Below are 18,575 nucleotides of genomic sequence, written 5' to 3'. Positions count from 1 at the left end.
TCCCTCAAAATTCATGCTAGACCCCGAAGGGCTTGGTATGGATGTAGGGGGGAACCCCACACCGTTTTTTAAAATTATTTTTTAATTGACGGCAATTCTCTCTTTTAAACAGAGAAAGCATGCAAACTCCAGACAGGTGCTGGCATGACTGGGATTAGAACCCATGACCCAAGTGCTGCAAGCCTTAACCACTAAGCCACTGTAACAGAGTTTGAGTTGGAATGTACAACAACAACATTATTAAAGAGAAAGAAAACATAATTAGATTGGGAAATTAGAACTAGACATTCAAATTATCTGAGATATAGGTTTAAAAATGTTTGACAATTCAAAATAGGATGTATGACTTTGTAAAATTCATTAGAAAATGCATTAGTTGACAGTTTTGTTTTTTTTTTTTTCAAAAAATAAGGCAAGAAACACCTGCGAGTTTTATAATCTGGCATACAAATAAATGCAAACGGGACAAAGCCCACGCTTGTGCACCACCTAGGGACCATATCCGGCATTGCTCCTTCAATTGAGTCTGCTCTGGATGCTGGTACAGCGTATGGCGGTGATCAGGACATTGGTATGGTGTATGGGGGTGTTTTTGTGCACACTGGGACAGGTGACTGGGATTGGATGCAAGTTTTATTATGTATACAATGGGGTAGTGATCAGGGACACTGGAGTGGCTGGAACAGCAGTCTGAGTATACAAGCAGCCTGACCGGCTGCTGTACACTCACACACTGCAGGATCACTTCTCTCTGTTCTCACACGAAGAGCAGAGAAAAGCGATCTTTACTTTTACTTTCCATTGTTTACTATGTGCTGTGATTGGCCACTGCAGTCACATGGTAAAACACTATGTGATCGCCTGTACACAGTGGTAATGTGTAATGCAACACACCGATCACCAGGCTCTGGGGTGTGTGCTCTGTGAGCCACACAGGAGTCATTGATGCGGGATGACCTACAGGTAGGTCAGCCCGCACCAGCAAAGCTTCCCGTCTGCCATCTATGTACAATGGGCGGACAGGAAGAAGTTAATAAAGAGGTTTATATCAAAATACATTACAAAAATTACAGTACATGTAGTGGTGTAAACCATCCATTATGGTGTACCCTCTTATTCATATGACCCCCCCAATCCACCGCCTATTAAAGTGCCAGAGTTCAATTAATTGTAAAAATGTGCGTATTATAATACCACTATTGGATACACACAAAAAAAAATCCAAATACCAGCACTATAAACTATCTAAACTATAAATAAGCTATATTGTATGCCTACCACTTTAATTGAATTTTGTACTTAGCTATACAATCCATTTCTTAGAGTACATCATGGGACACAAAACAGGTTAGAACCACTTGCCATTCGGAAGATTAACCCCCCCCCCCCCCTTATGACCAGGCCATTTTTTGTTATACGGGGCTGCGCTACTTTATCTGACAATTTTCACAGTCATGCAGCACTGTACACAAATGAAATTTATATTTTTTTTTCCCCCCACACAAATAGAGCGTTCTTTTGGTGGTGTTTAATCAACAGAGTGTATTGTTTGTGCTATAAAATGAAGAGACCGAAATTAAAAAAACAAAAAAAATGTACGTACAGACATACATACATAAAAACACTACTCAAAAATATTAAAAGACCCACCACCAAAACGATCATTCTGAATAATGTTACAGGCAGCATAACGTTCTTCACGGATTCTCCAGACCCTTTCACGTCTGTCACATGTGCTCAGGGTGAACCTGCTCTCACCTGTGAAAAGCACAGGGCAGCAGTGGCGGACCTGCCAATTCTGGTGTTCAAAGGCAAATGCCAATCAAGCTCTATGGTCTCTATGGTACCGGGCAGTGAGCACAGGGCCCCACTAGAGGACGTCGGGCCCTCAGGCCACCCTCATGAAGTATGTTTCTGATTGTTTTGTTAGACACATTTACACCAGCGGCCTGCTGGAGGTCATTTTCTAGGGCACTGGCAGTACTCATCCTGTTCCTCCTTGCACAAAGGAGCAGATACCGGTCCTGCTGATGGGTTAAGGACCTTCTACAGCCCTGTCCTGCTCTCCTAGATTAACTGCCTGTCTCGTGGAACCTCCTTCATTCTCTTGAGACGATGCTGGGAGACACCACAAACCTTCTGGAAATTGCATGCATTGATGTGCCATCCTGGAGGAGTTGGACTGCCTGTGCAACCTCTGTAGGGACCAGGTATCGCCTCATGCTAGTGACACTGACCCTAGCCAAATGCAAAACTAGTGAAAAACAGTCAGAAAAGTGGAGTAGGGGGGGGAAAAAAAAAAAAAAAAAAAAAAAAAAAAAAAAGTTAGGAGGTTGACTTTAGGATTACATTAAATCCCTTCCTTCTCCTACCTAGGACACGTTCCAAGGTTAGAGAATTGGCAGGCGGATTGCCTCAGGAATTGGCCATTGTATCAGTGTAAATGGTCCACCCATCCAGAGGTGTTCAGAGCACTCTATTGACGAGGGGCAGGCCCAATGTGGATCTGATAGTATCAAGGTTCATTGCGTAGCTGGGTAAGTTTGTCTCCCGGACCAGCGAACCTTACGTATAGTGGTAAATGCCTTGGAGATGCTGGGGGACCAGTTCTGTGATTTATGCCTATTCTCCTACATAGCTTTTTCCACCCGTTTACATAGAATTCAGTTGGAAGGTATACCGGCAATTCTAGTACCACTGCCTTGGCCCAAGCTGACATGGTTTGCAGACATACTAAATATATCAGAGGATGAGGTCCAGTTGTCCATCCTTCCTTATGGTTGCTGGCTTTTAAGGATTTGTTTATAGAAGCCAGATTCCTGGTGGATAGTGTCATTTACACACTTTTGAGGGACAGGAAGACTACTTCAAGAACTTGATTTACCATAGGACCTGGAAATTTTATGTGACATGGAGTGAGGCTAGGAAGCTGCATTCAACTGGATAGAGCGGGGACATCGAGCTCTGCCCAGGACAGGAAGCGACTCCCCCTTATCTGAAAAGAATGGCCCTGGTCCCTCCGTGGCGATTGCCACATGCGATGGCTGTGGCACCATCTGACTGGACCCCTACCAGGATTCTCCTGTTTTCATCAGTGCAAGAGAACCAGGTGGTTTGACAGAAGGTCCAGTAGGTTATTCAGTAAAGTATTTTCCCAAAAAGCACATTTGTTCCAGGTGATGAAAGGATTAACGATCAGCAAATAGTCCAGGTAACCCAAGATAGGCACTCCCTGGACTAGAACCTTCACAAAACACTCACAGAACCATGGACAGAGCAAAAATCCATGCCACTAACTGAAAAGTGCCAACTTTCTATTGCAAAAAGGTATCCTTTACATTCACTGATGTCAGGAAATCCCCTGGCTTGAGGAAAGCCGTTTGAAACCTCCATACTTTGAGAAATTTTGTTGACTGTGCAAATCCAAAAATTGGATGATTATCTCAGGTTTGGATTGGAACCGTAAACAGGCATGGATAAAAAGCAGAACATTTTCCTGTTCTCAAATGGCATGAAAGACACCCTCTTCTGGATTCATAGGAAAATCTGCAAAAGCTTTCCCCACCTTAATGCATGGGAACACTCCTTTATATAGGGGAAGACCAGGAATCAGACTTTTGCAGCCTTCGAGGACCAAGTTTTTTTTTTTTGTGGAACTGGGGCTGAGGTGTCACTCTGGAGGATGAGACCTGTGAGTGATGAAAAGACTGCTTCTAGGAAACCTTGTACAAGATAACCTTGCTGACCAGTACCTTCAGTCAAATATCCTGCATGTGTGAACAGGCAACAGTCCCAAGCGCGAAATCTGCCAAGTGGAATCCTTCAGGGTAATTCTGCTAAGCTTTCACTTAACTCACCCTCTCTATCTTTGGAGTACAAGTTCCTAGACAGGTGCTTTATATGGCTCTAATACAGGCCATAGACGGCTCGAAAACCGTGCGTTTTTTCGAACGATAAACGAAAAATCGGTCGTTCGTTAAACTGACGTAACCACCAACGATTACAAAAATCGGCCGACCAAGTCATAAAGTTCACCCCATGTAACAGCCAAAACTTCTGTTCCTTCCAGGTCACGGCTCATGCGCATATTTTTTTTTTGTACAAATGATCGTATGATTTGGCCATCATGGATGTGAAAATCGGTCGTTCCATGAATTTTCCACCATGACCGATAATCCAAAAGTGCAAAAAACCCGAAAACCAGCTGACCAATAACCCATTAATAATGCGGAAATCGGTGATTAATCTTTGAAAATCAGACTTTTTTTTTTTTTTTTCCAAACAGTCTATGGCTGGCATAAGACTGTCAAACATCAAAATGCTGCTACTGCTTGCTGCATGGCAGCCCCACCCAAAGAAAAAGAGGCCTTCATTATTGTTTCCATCTTAGTATTTTTGCTGGATCCTTGATCAATTATCCATAGGGCATGTCACATTATTTTTACAAAATGAAAACAACTGCCTCAACGGCCATACTCCACCTCCTAAACCCATTCTTCCATTGGATGCAGCCGAGCAAACCCTTTTAGGAGGAAAAAACATCTGGTCAGTGCGGCCCCTTTTGCAAATATCACCTCCTCTAAATGAGAGGGTAAGAGAAAAGACTGAGAAATCTGTGGTGGCTGCCATGAACCCGGAGGTACCTTCAGGGTAAATTTTTTTTTTTGCATAATCTCTTTATTGAAATAATTCAAAGTTACAGTGGTCTGATAACATCAGTTTACAATTGTAAAAGCTCCAAAGCATTACATTAAAAACAAAGATTCCAAAAAGCACCATTTTAGGGGTGCACTGTGCCATATACTAAAGTGCGGTCGCACCAGAATAACCAAGATCCCCCCTCCTGCAAGAGCAATAGAATAGTGGGTCAATGCTATGGCAGTACAAAAGAGGTATACATACGAATAACAAAAAACATAATAAACAGAGGCAGAGGAAGGCAGAAGAGAGAAAAAAAAATAATAATATGGAAGGAAAGGAGTGAATAACAAGAAATCACAGCAAGCAGGTAGGCAAAATGTGCACCAACCTAAACCTCATTACCAAGCTCATGATAATCCTGAAGTGTCAGATAAAGTTGGAGATTTACTTCTTGTTTGGTTGGAAGGAGAGATGGAAGATGGGCAAGATTGAGATTGCCAGAAGACTACAATGACTTTTCTGAAAAATTGGACTTACAGAAAGTGAACATAGAGGGGTGGTTTGAGGGGATTAGAGAGACACCCGGGCCCCAGATCCTTCCTTTAGGAGTAATGGATGTATCCTCTGTAATCCCCAAGGGGATAATCAGCCACCAGAGGATACATCAATTACTCCTAAAGGAAGGATCTCCCAATTTTACCAGCAAAAGTATATGTCCAGCAGGTTCCAGGGAAAGTGAACCGAAAGCGTGTATAGCCTAATTGCAGGCATCAAAGGAGGTGAGCGCACATCTTCACTATTTGAAAGATTCACAAAAGTCACAAATTGAAGAACAAGCACCAAGTCACTATATATAAACAATTGTTTATTCAATGGGATTATTATTTTGATGATATTTGGATTCATACTAATCACTACTAATTATTTATGAGCATTTGGTTATTTTTATTTATGGGGGATCATTTAAATGCATTTTAGTTGAGGGTTATTAGTTGGTTTACTATTTTTATTATATTAAATGAGGGTATTATGAAAATAAATGAAATTGAGGGTATTAGTAAGTACATCATGTCACTAATAGATGATTTATGAGCACTTGGTAAAATTTTTTTTTTAGAGGAGTATTTCATGTGGAATTATTTTGATATTTATTTGGAGGAGATCGATTAGTTGAAATTATCCATTTAAATATTTTTTGGTATTTATACACTTTTATTAGTTATTTGCATCATAATTTGAATTCATTTAATTATTATTTATTGAATAGTATTTAGGAGCGCAACATATATTTGTAGACATTGTGTCCACTGGTTTTTGTTCATATAGGTCAAAAGATCATAACGCGTTTGTAAGGAAATGTATCTTTTAAACTGGCATCCATTTTGTATAATGCCTCAATTTCTAGCTGTGTAAACAGTTTCGGTTTTGCATTTTTTTGTAACTTGTCTTCAGTTTCCTGTGAATCATTTCTATTTCACTGTAAATGGATTCACCTTATATGGTATCCCTCAGCTATTTGCAGTTTCTGTTCTTCACGCAACTATACTGATAAGACTAGAATGTTTCATTGGCCATCCTGAATTAGGCAATGCCTATTGAGTTCTGTATAACAGTTCTCTTACATTGAAATTTTCAGAGATTTATCTTTTACACTTTGGTGTCTGTAGCTTTATTTCTCCCAGGCCTGGTGGTGAAAATAATCGAGGTCAGATTGGGTTACAGACAGAAATTGATACCATCAACGTTGGAGATTCCAGAGGGACCGCTATAGAAGAGAACTCAGGAAAGAAGCTGAGGAAAGCCAGAGTGGTGCAGGAACCAGCAAAAAAAGAGAAAAGCCCTTAGTTTGATGTAGATCAAAAACTACATCTTCCCAACCGTCCCCACAGATGGAAAGAGCAACCAGTCAAGACAGACATGTGCAGGTAATTATTCCACAACAAAGGCCCTATTCAAAAATGTTAAAAATGCAAATGTTCTAAATAAGATTTTCAAACCCTACAGAAAATGTCCCAGAAGCACAAGCTCCAGAAACATTCGACATCCTAGAGGACAACCCAAGCCTGACATGGAAGCAGCAATGATGTCCTTCATGGGAGGACATGAAGGCGATGAGGAGGGCTGACTATGGATTCATTTAGTGATCCAGCCAATGAAGATGCTACATTTCTTCGTAACATGTACCATCATCTTACTCAAACTCCCCTAAAAAAAAAGAAAAAAAAAAAAAAAAAAAATGGGGAGGTTCATATGGCTATATTTAGCTTTGCAAGATTAATGTGTTAAAGCTGCAATGGCTGGAGATCCAATGTCAACTTATTATGCAAGTCATCAGCAGCGGCCATCGCAAGGTTATCCATCAGATGTACCACCACATAACACATATCCGCAGCAGGTATATGCTTATCAGCAGTACCCCAGTCACAATCCCATGCTGCAACACCAACAAGCACTTCGCCAAATACATTACCGCCATCCCAACTATCTCTGTTCACTCAAAATAACACCTCCAACTTATATGAATCCGCAATTTCTGAATCACACTCCTATGGCAGTTCCTCACAAACAACCACATTCCCCCAGTCCTTATTGTAAGATAGTAAAAGGATAGAGAAAGATGGCAAGTGAGTGACCAAGCCTGCACACCGCACCACATCCCTAATGGATTAGAGTACAGAATTGTGGAGTTACGGGATTTTTAAAAGGTGCATGAAAACAACTAACATGTTAAGAAAAAGTTTTACAACTTTTATTAGTCAATATTAAAAAATTGTGGTTAAATAGAATACGGTTTAAACAATACAAAATTTGGTTGTTTGTTGTGGCTTTGAAGAATGTAACTTCCCTACATACTTTGCCCAACATGGGCATCCTCAGGGGAAGTAGTGATAGAACCGCAGTACAGTCTACAATATATCCCAGGTTTTTGGTTAAAAAAAATGCCATTAAGTGTATATTTATTGCTTTGTGTGAAAGTTATAGCATCTACAAACTATGGTATAGATAATGGAATTTACATAGCTTTTACTTTGACTGCTCACCACATTTCTTGAGGTGCTAAAAATACCAGGAAAGTACAAACACCCTCAAATGACCCCTTTTTGGAAAGTAGACACCCTAAGCTATCTGCTGAGAAGCATATTGAGTCCATGGAAGATTTATTTTTTTCCCACAAGATTCTGGAAAAATGATAAACATTTTTTTTTTTACACAAAGTTGTAATTTAAATGATTTATTTCTCAAGCAAGCCATGGGTAGATGTGGAATTACACCCCAAAATACATTCTGCTACTTCTACAGAGTATGGGGATACCATGTGAGACTTTTTGGGAGCCTAGCCACATACATGAAATCCAATGATCACTTTGAAAGCCTGAAGGTGCGTAACTTCCTCATTTCACATCCTCAACACCTATCACAGCTTTGGAAGGCCCTGACATGCCAGGAAAGCACCAAACCTCCAAATGACCCCTTTCTGGAAAGTAGACACCCCAAGGAATATAAAAAAAGAGGAATGTGAGTATTTTGCAGATCTCGTTTTTTCTCAAAATGGTTTTGAAATTAAAAAAATAGAAAAAAATATGTTTTTGTTCTTCATTTTCCAAAAACTTGTGGCAACAAATGAGATCTGCAAAATACTTACCATACTTCTTAAATTCCTTGGGGTGTCTACTTTACAAAAAGGGGTCATTGGGGGGGTAGCTGCTATCCTGGCATTTCAGGGCCTCCGAAACTGATAGGTAGTCTGGAAGTGTAATGAAGAAATAAAGTCCTTTAAAAGGGTTAGGGATCCGGGTATGACCAGAAATGTGTGGGAACACAGGTGTAGTCAGGGCTGGAGAGGTGGAACGGTCACGCAGGCCGTCTGGTACTGTTAAGCACCGCCTAGCGGCATCTCTAGCAGCCCACAGCATGAGGTTCCTCAGGGCACGGGGTCTAAGTCCCAATCTGCTTATTCACCAGGGCCCCTGATGGTGAGGATGGACTTGGAGCAGACTGAGACCAGGTCGCGACCCCTGAGTACACCCAGCAATGGTAGAGAGCGTCGTCAGAGGTGTGCGGGGAAAGGAGCCTGATGTGAAGAGGCTGGCAGACCTGGTAACAGGGACAGATCCGTGCGGGATGGATGGATGGTCTGGGTAGCATAAGGCGTAGTCAGGCAGGCCAGGTCAGCAACGTGCGGGCAGCGGGGTACCGAAGGAGCAGGCAGAGAATGGTCAGGGTCACAAGCTGGGTTCAGTAACTCACGGGCAGCGCGGTATAGAGGATCAGGCAGAAGGATGGTCAGGCAGCCAGGGGTTAAACAGGAGACGGTCAGCAACAATGCAGAGGTCGGCAACAGAAGATTCACAGGATACCAGGTATAGGGGCTCATGGGAAAAAAAAAAAAAAAAAAAAAAAAAAAAAACACCAAGGCACTGATTGCAGGCCTGATCCTGATTAAATAGACCTCCTGCAATCAGCCTCAGGTGATGGCTTGATTGCAGGAGTGAGACCCTGGCTGCTGAAAGCACCCTCTGGTAGGAGCTGGTACTGCAGCCCACAGAACAAGTGAGCCACAGCACCACCAGTGGTGAGTCCATTCCTGACAAAAAGCCTGAAGGTGCTTATTGGATTTTGGGATCCTGTACTTGGCTAGACTGCCAAAAAGTCTATCAAATGTGGTACCCCCATACTCGGGAGAAGTAGCAGAATGTATTTTTGGGAGTAATTCCACATATACCCATGGGATGTGTGAGCAGTAAATATTATAAAAGTGACAATTTTGTGTTAAAAAAAAAAAAAAAAACAAAAAAAAAAAAAAAAAACACACTTCTATTGATTCAAAATGCCGCTCAGCAAATAGTCTGGGGTGTCTACTTTCCAAAAAGGGGTCGTTTTGGGAGGTGGGGGCGTTTTATGCCCAGCATTAGAAGTTTATGCCACACATCACTCACTCTAACCACCTGAAGATCAAGCCTTTTCTGACACTTTGTTCACATGAAAAAAAATCAGTATTTTTTGCTAGGAAATTAATTTAAACCCCCAAACATTATATATTTTTTAAAGCAGACACCCTAGTGAATAAAAAAACAATATATTGGCCAATTATTTGGTAAAATATAAAAAAATGGTATGCCAAGTAAATACCGTATTTTCCGGCGTATAAGACGACATTTTAACCCCTGGAAATCGTCTACAAAGTCGGGGGTCGTCTTATACGCCGGGTGCTGTGCTGAAACCTTACCGTACTTCCGGGTTGACGCTACTGCGCATGTCTTCGGCAGCAGTAGACGATCGCGGATCACCGTAGCTCGCAGAACTGCATGAGACGTCGGATGCAGCAGTGCTCGATTGAGCTTGACTGAAACTGTGATATGCAGAGAAGGGATACACAGTGATTCTGCGCATGTCACAGTTTCAGTCACGATCAATCGAGCACTGAACGGCTGCATCCGACGTCTCATGCAGTTCTGCGAGGAATGGTGATCAGTGATCGTCCACTGCTGCCCTAGACATGTGCAGAAGTGTCAGCTCGGAAGTACCGGTATGGTACTGCTGCATCCGACCTTGTCCCCTTAACTGCTATGAGATACGGTAATTAATTATTAATATTATAATGTCTGTGGCAGTTCTGTGCAATTTATGGTATCTTGGAGACAGGCAGGGCTGGGCAGGCAGGGAGAGCTGACCCACCCAATCCAAGCAGGCTTTGTATGCAGTGTGCACAGAAAATACTGGTACATTGCTTGCCGTGATTGGTTGGAAGAGGGGGGTAGTCTTATACGGCGAGTATAGCCCAAACCCTATATTTTCACAGGAAAAGTAGGGGGGTCGTCTTATACGCCCAGTCGTCTTATACGCCGGAAAATACGGTAGATACCAAACATGACATGCTCTAAAACTGCACATGCCCCGTGCAATGGCGACAAACTGCATACATTTTTAATATCCATAGGCAACGCTTTAAAAGCTACCATTTTAGATTTACAGAGAAGGTCTAGTGTTAGAATTACTGCCCTTGATCTGACGTTCACGGCTATACCTCACATGTATGGTGCAACCGCTGTTTACATACTGGCACAGGGTCAACGCTTGTGCACACAGGTGTGCGTGCATGGGAGAGGCAAGTTTTTTTTTTTCGTTTTTTTTTTTTAAGTTATTTAATTTTTTTAATTATTTTTGCACTGTACCTTTCATTTTTATTTGATCACTTTTAATGCTATCATAGGGAATGCAAATAACCCCTATAACTTCAATGGGCATTGTCAGACCCCAGATTTCTCAAAAAAGAATATAACAGACTCTAGATATCTCCTCTGCCCTTACATTATCTAATCAAACCAAGATCGGTGTGATCAGACGCTTTCCCAATTTACAAATGGCACCGTTTATATCCTGCGAAACTGAAGTGATAAAATGCTCGTAGCTTCCAAATTCTTAGACTATAGAGATGATTGGCACCACTCTGGCCTCCAATCAGCTCTATGGTCAGCTGTCAGAAACACCGGCTGCATTCTCAGATTCCCCCGATGGCACGAGACTACCCAGGAAAGCCGTGGAAAGCAGAGGGGAGGGGGGGGGGGGCATAATCTCCCGCTGCTTGTAAAAGCAATCCTGCAGCTAATTAGCCACTAGGATTGCTTTTACATGAAAGCTGATCGCCAGCTGAAAAAAAAAAAAAAAACGATACCAGGATGATGCCTGCAGCTGTAGGCATCATCCTGGTATAACCATTCAAAGTCCAGTGATGTACCAGTACGTCGCTGGTCCTTGTTTGGTGTATATGCTATGTTCTTTTTTTGTATGCATCCTGTGGACTGAATGAAAAAAAGAAAAAAAAAAAATCATATATACATACACACAATTTTGCACACCCATGCTGCCCTGTAGCAGTATTTCTGCTATAGGGCGGTCAGGAAGAGGTTACAGAAGCGATTACATCGCTGCGTTACTTTAACTGACAAATGCGCAGTCATGCAACACTGCACCCAAATTAAATTTACGTCCTTTTTGTCCCACGAATTGAGCTTTCTTTCGGTGGTATTTGATCGCCTGTGCGTTTTTTTTTTTTTCTTTTTTATAGCTCAAAAAATAAAAAACACATTTTGGAATATTTGCTATAAAACACGTCCAGTAAAAAAAATTAAAAACACAAAAATTGTCAAAATCAGCCAAAATGTATTCTGTGATATCTTTGCTAAAAAAAAAAAAAAAAAAAAAAAAAAAAAAAAAATCCCAATACGTGTAAATACTTGGTTTACGTGAAAGTTATAGCATCTAAAAATGACGGGAAAGATACTGGGATTTTTTTTTATACTAATAATCATAATCGATGATCAGCGACTTATGGCGGGACTGCGGCGGACATTTTGACACGGGGGGGACTGACTTGGGGGTCACCGACATCCCCAGTGACACCAATACAGTGCAAAAAAAACACTGACATTGTAATAATGGCACTGGGGAGGGGGTTAACTTTTTTTTTAGGCAAAGGGTTAACTGTGAGGGGAGTATTTTACTAGTGGGTGGGGAGGGAGTGTACTTCACAGGAACACACTGATCCCGAGAGCTAAACCCGGCTCTCAGGAACAGTGTGTTAGGAACTGACAGGGAGCAGAGCTGCATTGAAAACAATGCAGCTGTGCTCTGTGTCACTGTTTGCCGGCAATCGCCGGGACCCGGTGATTGACACCCGCGGCCACGATCGGCGGCATGGGTAAACGTGATTTTGCGCAGCGGTGCCGCCCTGTGGCCGTTTTTATACAGTGGTTGGTCGGCAAGCACTTAAAGACATCAATATAATTGTCCTTTACTCTGTTTATCTACTAATGACTTGTGAATGTTTTTAAGCCCAATTTGTCACCACTAGATGGCGATTAATTATGTTCTTAGGTTTGTGTGTATAGTGAAATTACTCTGGTGACCACTGTTGGTGCTGTTCTGGATGTCCTCATTTCTTCCTTTTGAATTTTTTTTAATGGTGGGTGGGTTCGGTTCGCACATGCGCGGCAGAGATCTTTGCGCATGCGCAGTTGTACATCGGACGTCCACACCCAGCCAATGACTCCACACATCGGCAGGCATGGGGGATATATTATAAAAAAAAGAAAAAAAAAAAAAAAAGGGAGGGCAGGAAATAGGATATGGCCTCTTGGCTGCAGAGGCATTTGTTTGTGTGAACCTTAAGCTTTTTTGTACCATATTTTGGTAAGATGGAGGCTCAACGTTAATTTACACCAGTCTCCACTCTTTACCCTATCTTTTCTTTGGCTGCATTTTGCTTATGCATATATAATAAATATATTTTAGGTAGATATTTGACCTCTCCTATATCCTCTGCAATTGCATGGACGCAAATGTAAAAGATACATTTGTACAAAAAATTGATTTTTGTTGTAATCTTAATTGATGTATATTCTTCATATATATTGTAGACTGTACTGCGGTCCTATCACTTCTCCCTGAGGAAGCCCATGTTGGGCGAAACATGTAGCGAAGTTACATTCTTCAAATCTGCCGCAGACAGCCAAGTTTGTATGGTTGTCTAAACTGTATTCTATTTAACCACAATTTTAATATTGACTAATAAAGTTGTAAAAATCTTTACATGTTATTTGTTTGTGTTCTTGCACCTTAAAAATCCCATAAATGCCACAATTCTATACTCTTGTTCTAAGGATATTAAGAGTAAAAACTATAGTAAGAAATTTATAGTTATTTTTGGATAGAGTAATGAAGGGTTATAACACCTGTCATTTTTTTTCACCCCATCTGTGTGCCATGTAGGAGATGTCACTTCATGTCCCATAGCCAAACAGCAAGTGAGATATCACAGCAATTGAAGGAAATTCCTTGGGGACCCCCATGTCACTTCCACATTGATAAAGTTAAAATCTTTTCTGGGGACTAGGCAAATGTGCTGGATCACCATCAATGATTATGGAAAACATAAAAACTACAGAGACTCGGACACAGACCGCAATAAAAAGCTGACAGGCGTTCAAATCCATCTCCAGTCTATCCAAAAATTAATAAAAAGTTTTTGCCTTTGGTTATACCTTATAGTGACAGTTCTGAGGTGAAACACACAGATGAGACAGTCTTCTGCATGTTCTACCTGTTGTCATCTGCAGTATTCTCTGCTTGGGTATCAGTCGATACTTGGGGATGTGACAATGCCTACGGCATGTTGTACCCGTTTATCTGAAGTACTGTTTTCCTAAATTTGTTTTAGGTGCGTGATTTGTGAAGCACATACTCTACTTGTAAATAAAAAAACACAAAGTGGTCAATTATATAAAAAGGAATAAAAAAAAATAAATAAATAAAAAGGGTTGATTGCCTGCAAATGTGCAATAATTTCATTTATTTTTGTAAATCTATCATACAGAAACATTTTGAACAGAAGGATGCGATGGCGATCAGGTCAGTAATTTGCAATGTTGGGACTATTTACATATGCACATACTGTCATGAAACTTCTCCGTTAGGGGACATGAAATAGTCTGCGAAAATGTCATGAATAGCAAGATCGGTGATTGGTCACAGTCCAGAATAACAGAGGGTAAAATGTGTCATCTCCCTCTTCCATACTGATGCCTTCCTTCTCAAGAATCATGTTGTGTAGTACACAGCATGCTTGGATTACACTAAGTTGTATGGCACTATGGAAATTGCGCTATTTACTAGTCAAGATGTCAAACGTGCATTCCATTAGCCACCTAGCTCTACTGAGTCCGTAGTTGAAGACTCTTCTTGTCAGATTGTGCCTCACATATGGCCTAAAAAGATGCTCTGACAGTGCAAAAGCCTCAGTCACAAGGACATGAGGCATATCAGGTCTATCAGTTCCAGGCAGGAATTTGTCAGCAGCCCTCTAGAAGTCTTCTTTCAAATCTGGATGCCCTAAACACTCAGGAGTCAGCTGTGCTGCCGTTTTCCCGATATACACTGCATTTGTAATTTCGGTCACAGATTGCCATGATGACCAACGAGAAATACTGTCAGGTCCATAAATATTGGGACATTGACACAATTCTAACATTTTTGGCTCTATAAACCACCACAATGGATTTGAAATGAAACGAACAAGATGTGCTTTAACTGCAGACTGTCAGCTTTAATTTGAGGGTATTTACATCCAAATCAGGTGAACGGCGTAGGAATTACAACAGTTTGCATATGTGCCTCCCACTTGTTAAATGAATTTAAATTAAAGCTGACACTCTGCAGTTAAAGCACATCTTGTTCATTTCATTTCAAATCCATTGTGGTGGTGTATAGAGCCAAAAATGTTAGAATTGTGTCGATGTCCCAATATTTATGGACCTGACTGTATGTCCTTTAATTAAAATACCTGAAGCCTGATCCAGGAGGCATTTGAACGTGTACGTTTGCCAGGAAGTAAATTCATAGCCAAGGGCAAACATGCTGACAAAACATACATTAAAATTGCGTGTTACAAAGACATATTTGGATCAGAAGGTTTTCCAAAAGCCATATTGACATTTTGCATGCATAAGTAGCACATTACATTGTGCTGGACACTACTGGTGTATTTGATATGTCCCAAGAAGGGTTGTACATGTCTACTTGCCTAGGTTAATAAACAATGTTCACATGCTACTTTACCTCAGAGTGACTAGGAGACATTCCTCTGGGGGCACACAAAATCTCATGTTGGTATTCATAGGATGAAGACGTAGTTGAAACTTCTCCAATAGGTTATGGATTGTGGGTACCGATATCTGAGTAAAATTGAAGAGCAACATCGAATATTTGCACAGTGCTGGGCAACAAATCCCTCATAGGGTCTCTTCAGCAGCATGAGATGGGACCCATAGCTGCAACGTTTTTCACTCACATGCCTTCCTCCTTTGGCTCTCAACTCTGCTCACATAAGCCATCATCCCAAAATCGGGAACAAGCAATCGTTCTTAAACGCAAAATCACAGGAAAGACACAGGAAGAACACTGATGCACACCAAGTCAGTCACAAAGACAGCAAAGCAGCATGGAATGCACAATGCATGATGGGTTTGAGCAAACATCTTGGGAAAATTCCATGACTCATGAAAAACCAGATGTCATATGATGCCATCCCGCGTGCCCCAGGGGGCGCGCATCCAGCTATCTCCATGATCACGGTGTCATACGTGATGTGGTAAAACGCCAATCACAGCGGCCTTTTACCATGTGATCAGCTGTGTCCAATGACACAGATCAGCGGGTAAATGCAATGTGTATATATTATTTGGTAACACCGGTCTATTTATACAAAGTGTTAATTATACCCCAAATGCCAAAACAGTACTTTCACCCCCAAAAGTCCAGTTTAAATCACTTTCGGCATCTCAATATCCTATATCCCCACTAGTGTGGACCAAAACATATGATCTTCTTATTCAGTGTTCTTCCTCCACAAGTGATAAATATTACATATTATACTTGTCACCCTCAAAAATTAAAAAAGAAAAATATAACCACACATAGCGCATTATCCACAATATGCTGATATAATCCAAAAAAAAAACCCAAAAAAAAACAAAAAAAAAAAAACACAAACACACCACACTTCACCATGTGTCCACTTCAAAACGTCTATAACCCTCTTACCCTCTATTGGCTTGAGCATAGCCTTAAACACATTCATTCTCCAACTTTCTCCAAAATTCAACCTCCTAATCGGTCCTCTTCATAGGAGATACACCTCCGAAGAAATTAGATAAAGTGTGACATCCTTATAATCAATTGTACACTCTCTGGTGCTCCCTTCACCTCTCAAAAAAATTCACCAGTGTCCGTGAATACATTCTCCACCTCACAAACCATGCAGCTTACCGGACAGTGTAAATCCAACAGCATAGATTAACATTGGCTCCTCTCATTCAACAATGTATCCGGCTTCAATATGGCATAACATGGACCAGAATAAATAATTATAGTGTAGTAGGTAATATCAAATGAACCATTTATTAGTAAACTTGTACTTACAAAGAATAAAGTGTCTCAGCATGTAAAGAATCTCTTAAGCAACAGCATGGGACAAAAACCTCCTCTAAGATTGTCACTCTGTAACTTCCTCAAATATCATTGCTTAAAGCGGAGCTCCACCCAAAAGGGGAAGTTCCGCTTTAAAGACTGCTCCCCATTAAGGATTGGCACCTTTGGGGAGCGGGTTTCTGAATTTGACAGGTGCCCGCTCCCAGTTCCTAGGCGATCGGAAACGGAAAGGTGTCCTCCCTCACCGTAGTCTTTTGGGACACGTGACAGGTCCCAGAAGACTACAGGACCATTCATGAAGCGCAGCGCTACTCGCGCATGTGCAGTGGGTACCCGGCTGTGAAGCCGCAAGCTATCACAGCCGGGTGCCCACACTGAAGATGCCAACCTCCTGGAATCCAGGATGGCCGGTGAAACGGGCTGAGGGGGGCACACTACGGGACCGAGGGACAGGTAAGTGGCTGTTTTTTAAAAGTCAACAGCTACAGTTTTTTGTAACTGCTGACTTATGTTTTGACAAGTGAGTGGAACTCACTTTAATGAGCCCATAGAGAATGCTTCCTGCAATTTGCAAAGATTGTCTACAGAGATTAGAAAGATTAAAAGTTATCAAATTGTGGAAAGCGGATTTGGTCTCCCTTTCTCAAGTCAAGCAAAACAATTCCTGGATTATGACCAATGAAAAGATAGCCAGCATTTAGAATGATAAAAGAAAGCGATATATAAAAAAAAAGGTCAATAGATGCACATTTCTGTATCTACTTAATGAGTGGCTTAGTGCTGTTTGAGGTTGAGTCCTTGTGGGTGGAACTTCAAAGAGAAGAAAATAGTGGAAAAATAATAGCCGGGGTATGAAACAGAACCCCTATTCTGAAGGATGAGGATGAGTTGGATTGCATACCACAGTTAGAAACAGCAACGAGGCAGGACAATATCATCATAATAGGGGACTTTAACTATCCAGACATTGACTGGGCACAAGAAAAAGCTCACTCATTTAAGGCTCATATTTCTTAAATGTCTTACAGGACAATAACTTCATGTGCCCCAACTAGAAAGAAAGCATTACTAGCTCTATTAAATCCACATAACACAGATCTGGTCGCAGGTGTGACAATACGGGACAGCTTGGAAAGCAGCGATCACAGGATAAATTACTTGTGTACTAATTAAGGGTAGTGCAAGAACACAACTCAAAAGAGTCAACTTTTCTAAACTGTTCACAATACTACAAAATATTAAATGGGATCAAGTCCTAGGAACATTGAACATGGAGGAAGAACGGTGGGCACTTTAGGAATATATTAAATAAAAAACGAATCATCCAGTGTATTACAATACGCAATAAACATACAGTGAAGGAAATAAATATTTGATCCCCTGCTTGATTTTGAATGTTTGCCCACTCACAAAGAAATGACCAGTCTAAAAATTGAATGGTAGTTGTATTGTATACACAGACAGAATAGCAAAAAAAAAAAAAAAAAAAAATTAAAGAGTATGTAACAAATTATGCACCGATTTTATGTTCATGATGGAAGTATTTGATCCCCTATCACTCAGCAGGATTTCTGGCTACCAGGTGTCTTTCATACAGGTAACAAGCTGAGATTAGAAGCAGTCTCTTAAGGAGAGTGCTGCTAATCTCATTTTGTCAACTGTATAAAAAGACACCTGTCCACAGGAGCAATCAAACAAATCAGATTCCAAACTCTCCACCATGGCAAAGACCAAAGAGCTGTTCAAGGATATCAGGGACAAGATTGTAAACCTCCCCCGGGGTGGAATGGGCTATCAAACTATCGCCAAGCAGCTTGGTGAGAAGGTGACAACAGCTGGTGCAATCATTCGCAAATGGAAGAAACACAAAATAAACGTCAGTCTCCCTAGGTCTGGTGCACCAGGCAAGATCTAACCTCATGGAGTGTCAATGATCATGAAAACAGTGA

The 18,575-nt window shown here is 41.2% G+C and overlaps 1 protein-coding gene across 2 annotated transcripts in view; it reads right to left on the bottom strand.

Moving 5' to 3' along the window:
• NUSAP1 (nucleolar and spindle associated protein 1) overlaps positions 1–18,575 on the bottom strand; it is a 354,820-nt gene that overhangs the window by 311,892 nt on the left and 24,353 nt on the right. The window lies entirely within an intron of this gene.

The sequence above is a fragment of the Staurois parvus genome, unplaced genomic scaffold (genome assembly GCF_062004578.1).
Source record: "Staurois parvus isolate SC_StPar_1 unplaced genomic scaffold, SC_StPar_1.0 ptg000406l, whole genome shotgun sequence".
NCBI classification, from domain to species: domain Eukaryota; kingdom Metazoa; phylum Chordata; class Amphibia; order Anura; family Ranidae; genus Staurois; species Staurois parvus.
The sequence above is the reverse complement of the archived record's forward strand: the minus strand, read 5'-3'. Positions and strand labels throughout refer to the sequence as shown.